General features: G+C 37.1%; 1 pseudogene; it reads left to right on the top strand.

Moving 5' to 3' along the window:
• Positions 1-5,715: 5,715 nt before the first annotated feature.
• On the top strand, positions 5,716-6,308 carry LOC143655315 (olfactory receptor 4A15-like; annotated as a pseudogene).
• Positions 6,309-11,890: the final 5,582 nt, after the last annotated feature.

The raw sequence follows: 11,890 nt of genomic DNA, 5'->3' as shown, positions 1-11,890 counted from the left end.
GGAGGCACATGAAAGGATACTTACTTCACTAGTTATTAGGGAAATGCAATCAAAACCATAATCAGATATCATCTCAAACCTACTAAAATGACCACTATTAAACAAACAAGCAACTACAAGTGTTAGAGAGGATGTGTAGAAATTGGAACACTTATTCACTGCTGGTGGAAATGTAAAATGGTACAGCCACTGTGGAGGATGGTTTGGCATTTCCTCAGGAAGCTAATTATAGAGATGCCTTAAAACATCTTACAACCAGGCAATTCTGCTACTTGGGATAAACCTAAAAGATATGAAGGCAGGGATGTGAACAGACATTTGCACACTGATATTCATAGCAGCATTATTCACAATTGCCAAGTGGTGGAAACTACCCAAGTGTCCATCAACAGATGAATGGATAAACAAAATGTGGTATATACATGTGATGGAATAGTATGCAGCAGTAAGAAAGAATGAAGTCCTGAAGCATGCAATGACATGGATGAGCCTTGAAGACATTATATTAAGTGAAGTAAGTCAAACGCAAAAGAACAAATATTTTATGATCTCACTGATATAAACTTACTTATAATATATAAACTTGTAGACATAACATATAGAATATAGGAAAACAAAACACTCAAAATAAAGTTCATTTAATTGATTATGTAGCTTATTGCATTATTGTTTTATTGGTTGTCTCAGTTAAAAGTAATAGTGAAGTTTTATGTTTGCTTGATTCTTGGTAAGTATTCTGAAAAATATCAACAACATATTCTTGGAATCAACCTTGCGTAATTCTATAATCTAAACTTTGATTTGTTTTTGAAAGTTGGAGAAGATGGTTATGCTTCTGAAGGCATAGAGAGATATAAGTGTGTGACAAAGCATTTCCCACTCCATGGCTGAGTGTTTCTGATATTATCCCTCTAGTTACCTCAGAATCATTGTAGTAGCGATCTTCATTTATCCTCCTGAAAATAAGCTGTCATCTTTCAGGACCAAAGATAGAATTCAGGAAGCCTGAGTTTTGAAAAAGTGAATGAGAAAAAGAGAACCGAGATAACACATTAAAAAAAAACCTCCTTACTGGTTTGATGATAGGCAAAATAGATTTGGAATGAATTATGTGACTTTCTTAAGAAACAGGTTTTATCATTGGCTCAATTTGGGCAGATACTCCTATGAGTATCCCTCCTTTGTATATTGGATCCAGTAACTTGCTCTAAGCTTCACAGGTCCACAGCCAGAGGGGAATTTTGCCTGAGAATGATGACCATGCCTGTAACTGATTTTTGTGAAACTTTGTACTTAATATTCTTAATGAAATGATTTAAGGCTTTTGGCATATTGTGATTAAATGGTTGTATTTTGCATATGGAAAGAACATGTCTTTTAGGGGTCCAGAGGGTGGAGTATGATAGTTTGAAGCTGTTATTTACCTCAGAAAAGGCCATATTCTTTTCATCCATCCCTGTGGGTGCAGACCTACTGTAGGTGGGAAATTTTGGTTCAGTCGAGATGTGACCCAGTCCATTCAAGGTCAGTCTTAATCCCTTTACTGAAGTCCTCTGTGAGAGAATAAAAGAGAATTCCCAGAGGAGCTGAGAGTAAAAATACACTGCAACTAGAAAATGAGAGCAAGGAGATCTGGGACCCAGGATCTGGCAGATGCTGGCTATGTGCCTTCTCATATGACAGAGGAGCCCTGGACACCAGCAGCCTTTCTTCAGAGAAAGGTCTTTCCCTTGATGCCTTAATTTGGAAATTTTCACTGCTTTAGAACTGTAAACTTGTAAGCTAATAAATACTCATTTTTAAAGCCAGCCACTTTCTGGCATATTGCATTTGGCAGCTTTAGTAAACTGAAACGCCTCCTGATTCAGCTCAGGAAATCTGAAATTTCCCTACCCCCAACTCATTCAGACCCCCGGAACAAAACACTTCACTTAACTCAAAGCATGTTTTCTTCAGCTTATGATATTTGCTTATTTCTTTATTGTCTTCCTGTCCTATCCACAGTTTAACTCTCCCTATAGTGCTTGAGTTTTGTTTAGAAGCACATAGGATGGTATAATCTGCTATTTACAAATTGCTGTCTAAAAATGTAGACATTGAAACTGTGTACATTTAAAATATTTCCACTTTTATGAATACCACACAAAATTGTCCCTGGTCATATGTTAATGACCCAAAAGTTTGCTTACTTTCCTAGATCTAGCAAAAGTATTTTCTATTCATCATGGATTCAGACACCCAAGAACTAATAATATGAGCAAAATGAATAGTTTTATCTCCTGATTACTTTATTAATCAAACAACATGTAACATATGCAACTTCACCTTGATAATATAAAAATGACCTAGCAGCAGAAGTGTTGTGTGGCTTAGAATACAAAGCGTTCAACAACAAGAATTCAGAGGGTCACGCGTATGGAAAGAAGAAGATAACATTTCCAATAAGCAATATAAATTGACACATGATCTCCCAAGGTGACTGAGCTAAAAATCAAATTTCTATTTCCAGATTTAAAGTAGAGAATTATTTGTATGGCACCAAAATTCTACCTAAATTCTTTATTTTAACACTCTGAATTGAGCCTTGGTTAGTGTGCCAGTTTGAATGTGTTGTGAACACCAGATAGCCATGTTATTCTATCCTCATTCAATATTCCTGGGCGGAATCTTTTTATTGTTTCCATGGAGATATGACCCACCCCAATTGTGGGTGGTAACTTTTGAATAGATGGTTTCCATGGAGATGTCTCCACCCATTTAAGGTGGGGTTGCTTACTTGAGCCCTTTAAAGAGGAAACCATTTTGGACAAGGCTTCAAAGCCAACAGAGTACCCATAGCCAGAGACCTTTGGAGGTGAAGAAATAAAATGCCACCAGGGAAGCTGTATAAAGAAGCTGGGAGAGAAAGCTTGCAGACTTTGCCATGTGCCTTGTGCCTTCCCAGCTGACAGATGTGTTCCAGCATCAGCCTTTTAGTGAGTGAAGGTGACCTCTTGTTGATGCCTTAATTTGGACATTTTCATGGCAACTGTAAACTTGAAACTTAACAAATTCCTCTTTTAAAATCCATTTGTTTCTGGTATATTGCATTTTAGCAGCTTGAGACATGATCTCTCAATATGACTGGACTAAAATTCAAATATATTTCCAGATTTATAGTATAGAATTATTTTTATGGCACTGTACTTCTACCTTAATTCTTTATTTTTTTCTAAATTCTTTAACACTCTGCATTGAGCCTTGGTTAGCCATAAGACATTGTAAACAATTTTGAAAATTAGAGATAATTTTATGCATGCCCATCCACTTTGATTTAACCAGCCAATTTTCTTAAAATAAATTAGGTTGCAATAAATGCTAATCCAGTTGTGTATGTGCATTTTCAAACAATGCTTTCATTGTAATTTCCTTACTGGGAAGAACTTAATATTCCTATTTATGCTAAATGCTCTGTGATGATTTTTGAAGTCTAGTTTAATTAAATGAAGTTTAATAAGCACTCACGATGTGCCTGGTTCACTTCTATTGCTTTGAGTGATTTGTTCCTTAGATTCTAGGAGCTCCTAGTAAAGTGAATCAGACAAGCACTACATATAAGTATCAGCCTATCATTTTAAGCTCCATGCACAAGGTACAATCTTTACAACTAGATATTAAAAAATTACAAAGGTGAAGTTATTTTGATGGTGGATCCAAGAATGCTATACAGCCTCAAAATATAAAAGAAATGAGAAATAATGTAAAAAATGTAGTCTTGAAGAATAGATAGGGAGGCAGGGCAAGATGACAGCATAGGGAGGTGTGAAATTTAGTTAGTCCTTTTAGAGCAGCTAGTAAATAGCCAAGAACTGTCTGCAACAACAGTCTGGGAGAAATGCATGGCTGGACACACGTCATCTACCAGCCTGGAATGGAAGCAACAGCAAGACCACAGCACAGAACTGTAAGTAAAGCTCACAAAATTTGGAGTCTGGAATTCCTCCCCCACTGGCACTTCAGGCTGTTGGAGGCATTTCCCCAATGGAAATAAGAAGCAGTTTCTACTAGGAGCTAGGGAAGGTAGCACAACCAAGCTCCAACTGCAGCTTTAACCAACAAATTTGGACTGCTGAATACAAGCTCTGAGCCCAGATGAGTCCACAGAAAGCAGGAAAGTAACCCTGAGGTCTCTCCTGGCAGAAAGGAGAAGGGGCTAATGATGTGTGAATAAAACTTTAAAAATAAACAGAGAGATACAAAGAGCCAAGGGAAGCCAAAGATACAAATGCTGGAGATGCTGGAGAAAATGTGGAGAAAGAGATGCCTTATTCACTGTTGGTAGGGAAGGAGGAGGTGCAGCCCCTCTGGAGGGCAGTGTGGTGGTTCCACAGGAGGCTAAGTATAGGGTTGCCATATGATTCTGCAACTCTGTTATCAGGTCTATACTTGGAAGAACTAAAAGCAGGGACAAGAATGGAAATTTGCAAACTGGTGTTTATGGTGGCAGTCTTCATGATTTGCAGAGGATGGAGGTGGCCTAAAACACATGACTGATGAATGGAAGGGAGAACTGTGATGTATATGCACAATGGAATATTGCATGGCTGCAATAAAGGATGAAATTGTGAGCCATGCAATTAAGTGAATGAACCTCAAGGATAGAACATTAAATGAAATAAGCCAGAAATGAAAAGAAAGATATCATAATGCCTCACTAATATGGACTAAATATAATATATAAACTCTGAGCATTGAGTTTGAGAACACTGCTTATCAGGGGAAGGTTTATTGTAAAGGTTCATAGATGGTAAGCTCTTACAGCAGTTACATCTTTTCCTGAGCTGTAACTGTTATTTCTAAATTCTGAGATTCTGAGCTCTTTGTATATAACCTGGTCTTGACCTGGAGCTTTGAGTATCTGTGTGACACCTGAGACTCAGAGCTGGAGTTATGCAGCTATGAAAGACAGCATTATCCCTCACAGTAAGTGTTTTAGCAGCTGAAAAAGAGATCAGACTTCAATGAATTTAATCTGCTTAGGGCTAAAGTAAATAAGAATACAGGGTGTGCTGATTTGAATCTGTTATGTACTGCAGAAGAGCCATGTTTTAATTCTGAGCCTATCTTGTGGTGTCAGCCATAACTTTTAATCCTAATTCAACATTGTAGGGCAGACATTTTTTATTAGATTATCTCCACAGAGACATGACACAACCAATTGCGGGTGTGACCTTTGCTTAGATGGAGCGGTGACTCCACCCATTCCAGGAAGGTCTTGATTAGTTTACTGGAATCCCTTAAAAGACATTTTGGAGAGAGCTCAGAATAGAGGCACACATGTTTGGAGATGCTTGGAGCCCAGCAGACATTGCCCTGTGCCTTCCCATGAGATGTTAAGCAAGTGAGAAACTGGAGAGAGCAAGGGAAGCCAAGAGATGGAAGCTAAGTGAGGAGACCCCAGAGGAACTGAGGCTGAAAGCAACAAAGCTCAGGAGCAAGGGATCAGCAGATGCCAGCCACGTGCCTTGTCCATTGGCAGAGGTGTTTGCAGTGACATCAGCCTTTTTTGAGTGAAAGTCACCTTTTGTTGATGCCTTAGTTCAGGCATTTTCTTGGCACTAGAACAGTAAACTTGTAACTTATTAAATTCGCTTTTAAAAAGCCATTCCATTTCTGGTGTATTGCATTCCAGCAGCATAACAAAATAATACATAGGATAATCCTTTTCATTAATTGATCATCATGAATTGGTGGGTGTGTGTTCTTTTGCTATTGGTGGGCTTGGTTGGAGACCCTCTGCACCCATTGGTTCAATCTGCCTTTATTTATGAGCCCCCTTTCTGTGGCCCAATGTCACTGGCAACTCTGTGTGATAAGCACCCCTCACTGCAGCTTGCCAGTACTGATACCTACCTCCTTGGGGGTCTCTCTGGTAGCCCAAGGAGGAGCAATTGGTGCTGTCATCTTCTTCCTTCTGCTCGCCTGTGGAATCATCTCTATACTCCTTGAAGACATGGTTTGGAAGGAAAGCACAAAGCCTTCTGCAGCTGTGCATCCCGTGCCACTGTAGTTATTTTATTCTTTGTTCCCTGTATCTTTCTGTATGGAAGGACCAGTTGTGCCTTACCCATTGATGGATCCATGGCTGTGTTTTTCACTTTCATTACCCCCATGTTGAACCCCTAATCCGCACCCTGAGAAATGCAGAAATGAAAAATGCTATGAGGAAACTTTGGAGTAAAAACGTGACTCTAGTGGAAGAGGGATACATATCCCTCACTCAAAAAATGATATTGATATTTTCAGAGAAGCAAGTATTACTTTCATGATCAATGATCCCATTATTATATTTTCATCATTTTATTTGGTTTATTTAGCCTATTCTGAGACAATTATAGAAATTATTCTTTCTCTGCATGAAATATCTTATAGCCCTGGGCATCAAGAAAATTATACAGGTCTAATCCTTCATATATATAATTATACTATGTTATCTGTTGGACAACAATTTTTGGTTTAATTTCAAGTTCTTGTATGTGGGATAGGATACCTATCTAGTACATAAGTACCTGACTTAGTAAACTTAATTCATCTAGTCTAGGATAATGCTGTTTTTAAACTAAACATTCAGATTGTTTAAGAAGTTATTTTGATAAAAAGGAAGCAGGCAAATTCAAGAGCAGTAGACCTGCTCAGATTGACATGTTGAGTCTGCTGGATTCAGGGACCTAAAAGGCACTGACCCTGCCCTCCAGTCTGCACGTCACAGACCTCACCCTACTCCTGGGTGGGAATTTATCTTGCTGGGTCCTAACGAAGTGATCTGTAAATTGGAGGCACTGACAATAATCACAATTGATTAGTGATAGTCAGATTGAGTCTCTGTCCTGAAACTACACAGGAGCCAGGCGATGCCTGAGTCTGTCACAGTCTGCCCTGCCCGCATCCTCAAGCAGCAACAGGCGTGCACTGATTGACTTAGCAGTAAAAATTAGGCCAAGAACCCAAATTTCTTCCTTTATTTTCACCTATACTCTCCTCTACCAATAGCTAAAAGACAAATTCTAGGGCCACACATTTAGGAAAATTTATTTCACCCTAGTACTAAAGAAAGCACACATACATGTTAAAAATCATTTGCTCCACAAGGTTAAGTAGAATTTTACAAAGAAACTTGATATGCATCTGCAGTTTATCAATAGTTTAACAGTTTTCTTGTATGTTAATGCACTATTTTGCAATATTTCCAGAAAAATCACTGGGGGAGAATAATGTAATATATGTTAGCTTATTCTTGACCTCTTCTAAAAGTGGTTTTCTGTGTGCTACTCCTCCCAAGTTCTTTTCCTGTTTTTTTTTCAATTAACCTGTAGTTTCTGATTTTTCTTATTTGCTGAATCTGTCTTTTAGTCACCTTTAACCTTTTCTGGAGTAAGGTAGGAGATTAATACCTTATTCCCAGTAAATGAAGAGAATGCAAAAATACCCATAAGTGCTGTAAGCGGAGGACTCTATATGAGAATCAAATTGAGGACGTGAAATTAGCTCACAATAGCTGGGGTTTTATTTTCTTCCTTTTGGTGCTTGTGAACATATTTATAAGAACTTTAATTTCAGGAGGAAAATGCCTGGTTTGCTTTCTCTGAGATTTCCTGGAGCAGACTTTTAGGAATTAAGAAGTCTATTAAATACAATTTCATTGTTTGTATTCTTATTTCATAGGTTACCTGCTATACAACATTTGTTTCACTATGATTTATAAAATGATATTTAGTTGAGCATGATTTAAATAGGTAATATATCTTTAAACTTATGGAGCTGACCTGTAAATTACATGTTTGGTATAGATCTATTGCATAATTATTGATAAACCTGTTGCTGTTACATTTCACAAATATTATCAGTATTCTTAGATTCTTCATTAGTTTGAATTTTGAAATGTTCTATAATAAGATATAATGATTTAAACTATTTTGTACACTTAAATAAGATGTCATATTGTATATGTCTGCATTAAAGATTAAAAATATTAGAATTTATAGAATTATGAAAGATTTTTTCAAGTGATTGAAATTCCTCCCTCAATACTAAGCTATAATTGTAGCATATTAAAACACATCTAATTTTAAACATAGGGATTTCATCATGTGGTAAGCATTAACAGGAGCCATATTGATGATTCCATTTAAATAAAATTTAAAAAATAAAAAAAATTATTTTGAACTCATAAACTAGGTATGTAAAAATTTAAGTAGTAAAAATTAATGTCTTGGCCAAATTGAAGTCTCACAGCAGGTGCTCAGGGCTGAAGATATACCTATGAGAAATGAGTTTCATTATCTTATAACATGTTAAATGTTTATTTTATTATCTATTATGTAATGAATATGGTCAGACAGCATATGTTTGATTTCGTGAATTTACGTTGACTGTCCTTTGGAAGGAAAAATGTCAACTCCACTCCACACATCTCAGTCAATTGACCTCCAATAACTGAAACACATATTTAACTCATTCATATTAAAGGGAACCCCAGCAGCTCCCTGCACTACATTGAACTTTGAAGGCCCACTTTTTCTAAAAATACAATGTTAGAGATTTTGGGAACAGATTATTTTGTTTTGTTTTACACAAAAAATAGCCTTCTGGGTGTTTTTTTTTTTTAGAAGCTTTGGCCTTATATGTTTCCCCATTGAGAATCTACCTATAATATGTGTAGCGAAATGTAACAGTGGTATTTTCCTCATCCTTTTCATCTGCTCATAATTGGAGTCAATTAAATGTACCTAGCGATATTAGTGCCACTGCTTTAAAAATATATATTGAATAAATGCCAGCCACATAGTTTAAGTTATATTTTAATGAAAGAAACCAAAAGTACGCTAGATATTTTAATCAGAAAATGATGCAACAGAGGGAAATAGGAACGTATGTAATTCTTAGAGAGGTTGAAGGAGTGGTCATTTGGATAGTGGAGTGGGTGCTGCTGGGATCAGGGATTCACTATCCAAGTGTGGTCCAGAGATGAGAAACACCGCAGTGGGGCGTCCTGTTCAGTGGGCGTTGACACCCCGTAGGACAGCTTCTCGTCACCCTCTGGCTCCGACTCTGTGGCCCAACGTCGTGGAACACTTCATGGGTGACATTTCCCCCAATACAACTTGCCTGCACTGACACTCTCCTCACCTATTTCTTGGTAGCTGCCACTGGTGAAGAATCCCCATGATTGCCTTAGTAATATTGTTAATACCCTACACAGTTTTCATGTGCGCCTTGATGACTCACAGGTCTGCAGGGAGAAGAAAAGACTCTTAGCTGCGGCCCCTACAACTCAGTTGTTTTCTTGTCCTTGGTGCCCTGTGTCTTTAGGTTCCATGGCTAGTAGCCACCTTCCCCATGCATAAAGCCATAGTAATATCCTATAACTTGTCACTCCCATGTTAAACCCTATTATCTATGCAGTGAGAATGCAGAGGTAAAAACAATGCTTCTAGAATGTTACCAAACAGAAATGTAATTTCAGATAGCAAATGGCCCAATATAAGGATTTTATTTCCATCAAAAAACTTTATAAGTTTTTGTTTTATTACTTTAGCCCCCACCCCATACACCTCTCTATCCAACTCTTACAGAATTTTTACAAGGTATGTGTTATCATTGTGATTACTCCTATTTTCAGATAAAAGAAAATGAAGCTCAAAAAGATAAGATGACCACTGCAATGTAAGAGCAGAGCTAGTGCTCAGATAAGCATTTGTCTAATACCAAATTCCGTACTCTTTCCACCATTTCAAAGGGTGTCAGAAAAAGCAGCATTTAGATGAAAGCCTTTCCTGTATCATAGCAAATTGATGATTAAAATGGGAAATTTTAAGTGGTATATATGGTAGCGCAATAAAATGTTTAAACAGAAATCTCTTTTCTAGTCTTTCTAGTCGCAGAGTTATACAACATACCTAATAAAACATAGCTTCTGGTCTACTGGTATCCAGAAAACTACAGTACAATTTAGAAAGAAGATACATGCCAATACTTTATTGAAACATACTCCATACACCTAAGTTTAAAATTATATTTGGTTCTTGTCTACTGAGTACAAGATGCCTGAGAAAATAAAAATTCATTGTATTTAAAATGATATGAAAAATTGTAAGTACCCTCACATGGCCATAACAAAACTATAAAATTGAAATCTAGTGTTTTTATTTTACAGAAAAAGGTGGAGTATCATAAAGGTTATGTAACAAGATCATAGATGATGTAAGTCAGCCTTGAGCCCCTACATTCTTCTCCACACTCTGTGACCTTTTTATTATGTAGGATTTCTTGGTGCTAGTATTTAGTTATAGTCTGGTATATTAAAGTATTTTTTTTGGTTATCTGACATAGGAAGTGATAATTTATTAGATTCAGAATCATTAGTAAAAATTAAATGCAAATGTTCTCAAAAGCACATGGTAAACTTCATCCATAAAACAATTTCACTATTAAAAACTAGCTATACACCTAAACTTGAATCTGATATTACTAAGTAAACTTCTGAGACTCCTCTTTACAGACTGCTTTTGGAGATGGTTTATAAGGCATGTAAGAAAGCAGGAATCATTACTCCACATTTGAGCATGGGAAGTATTTTTTAGATAAACTTACCTAAGTCATAAGATACAGTGACTAGCTTTGGACTCTTTTAGAGAAATGAAGTCTGTTACCAAAAGACAAATGTGTGTTATAGATGTCTTTATAGTTGCTTCGTTAGATAGAAATCCCAGCCTCCCATGCCATGGTGGCATGTGTTTCAATGACTCATGATGTAACTTTACTTACCAAGCATGTGGTGGTTGTAGAAATGCAAAGGGTGGTAAGAACACAGGGCTCAGGATCAGGAGACTGGGATTATTTCTCATTCTGTGATCTTAAACAGGTCCCTCATTCTATAGGCAATTGTCTTAAGTAATTTAGAAAGTGTGTCCAAGCTTTGTGATTCTGTTCATGCCATTTTTGATTACCTTAAATACTGTTTATCTATTTTTAAATATATTTGCTTCTACTCAAATTTAAAGAATTAAAATGGAAATAATATGAAAGAGTATGTGTCCATAGGCCAGCACTTGACTATAGGTTACCACTCTAAACTTTCTAATTTCTGGTAAACAGCCTAGAAAATGTCCTCCTGGGCTGAAAGCACATGGGTCCTGTTGAGTGTTTTGTTGCCTGAGAATATGAATTTGTGTCTATTGAAATGCACAAAACTACCCATGAGAAGAACACTGGCAGGCACCCGATTTCTGTGGAATTACTTCCTGAACCTACCTGTAAAACACCAAACTGTGCCTGCGCTGCTTTCCTACCAAATGTGGGCTGATCCATATTTAATTTCTTCTCCTTTCTTTCTGGTGTACCCTTCCAGTTTGAAATCGCATTACTGTCTTTCCGATGTTGCTCTTTCACTCCCTCCTTGGACATGTATTCTGGAAACAGACTTTCCTGGTAGAAGGAACTCCACCTTTGGAAAACTACCTTCATAGACCTGGCTGATTTTAGAGCTGAGTCTGTAGACTGCCCTTTTTCCATTCCATAGGACTCTAGGTCCTGGGGAGCTCATAGATGCAGGGATTCTAAAGAAACCCACCACTCCAGCTGTTTAAGTAGAAGCTAGATGACCATTTAATGGGTCATCCTCATATCCATTGAGTGGATTTCAATCTTTTTTGAGTTTTGACAGATTAACCTTGTAAGTATATCCTACCTCTCTGATCTGACTCTCTGTTTCATTCCAGAGATGAGACAAATTGTAGACTATTTCATAGATGAAAATTTATATTCCTTATAGTTCTTTGGATAGTTTAAATCCCACTTAAGCTTTCCTTGGCACTTACTATCACAAATATCACCATGGCTAGCACTATGATAT

This window comes from Tamandua tetradactyla, chromosome 2, assembly GCF_023851605.1.
Source record: "Tamandua tetradactyla isolate mTamTet1 chromosome 2, mTamTet1.pri, whole genome shotgun sequence".
Classification (NCBI taxonomy): domain Eukaryota; kingdom Metazoa; phylum Chordata; class Mammalia; order Pilosa; family Myrmecophagidae; genus Tamandua; species Tamandua tetradactyla.
Note: the sequence above shows the minus strand (reverse complement) of the source record. Positions and strands in the feature narration are given on the sequence as shown.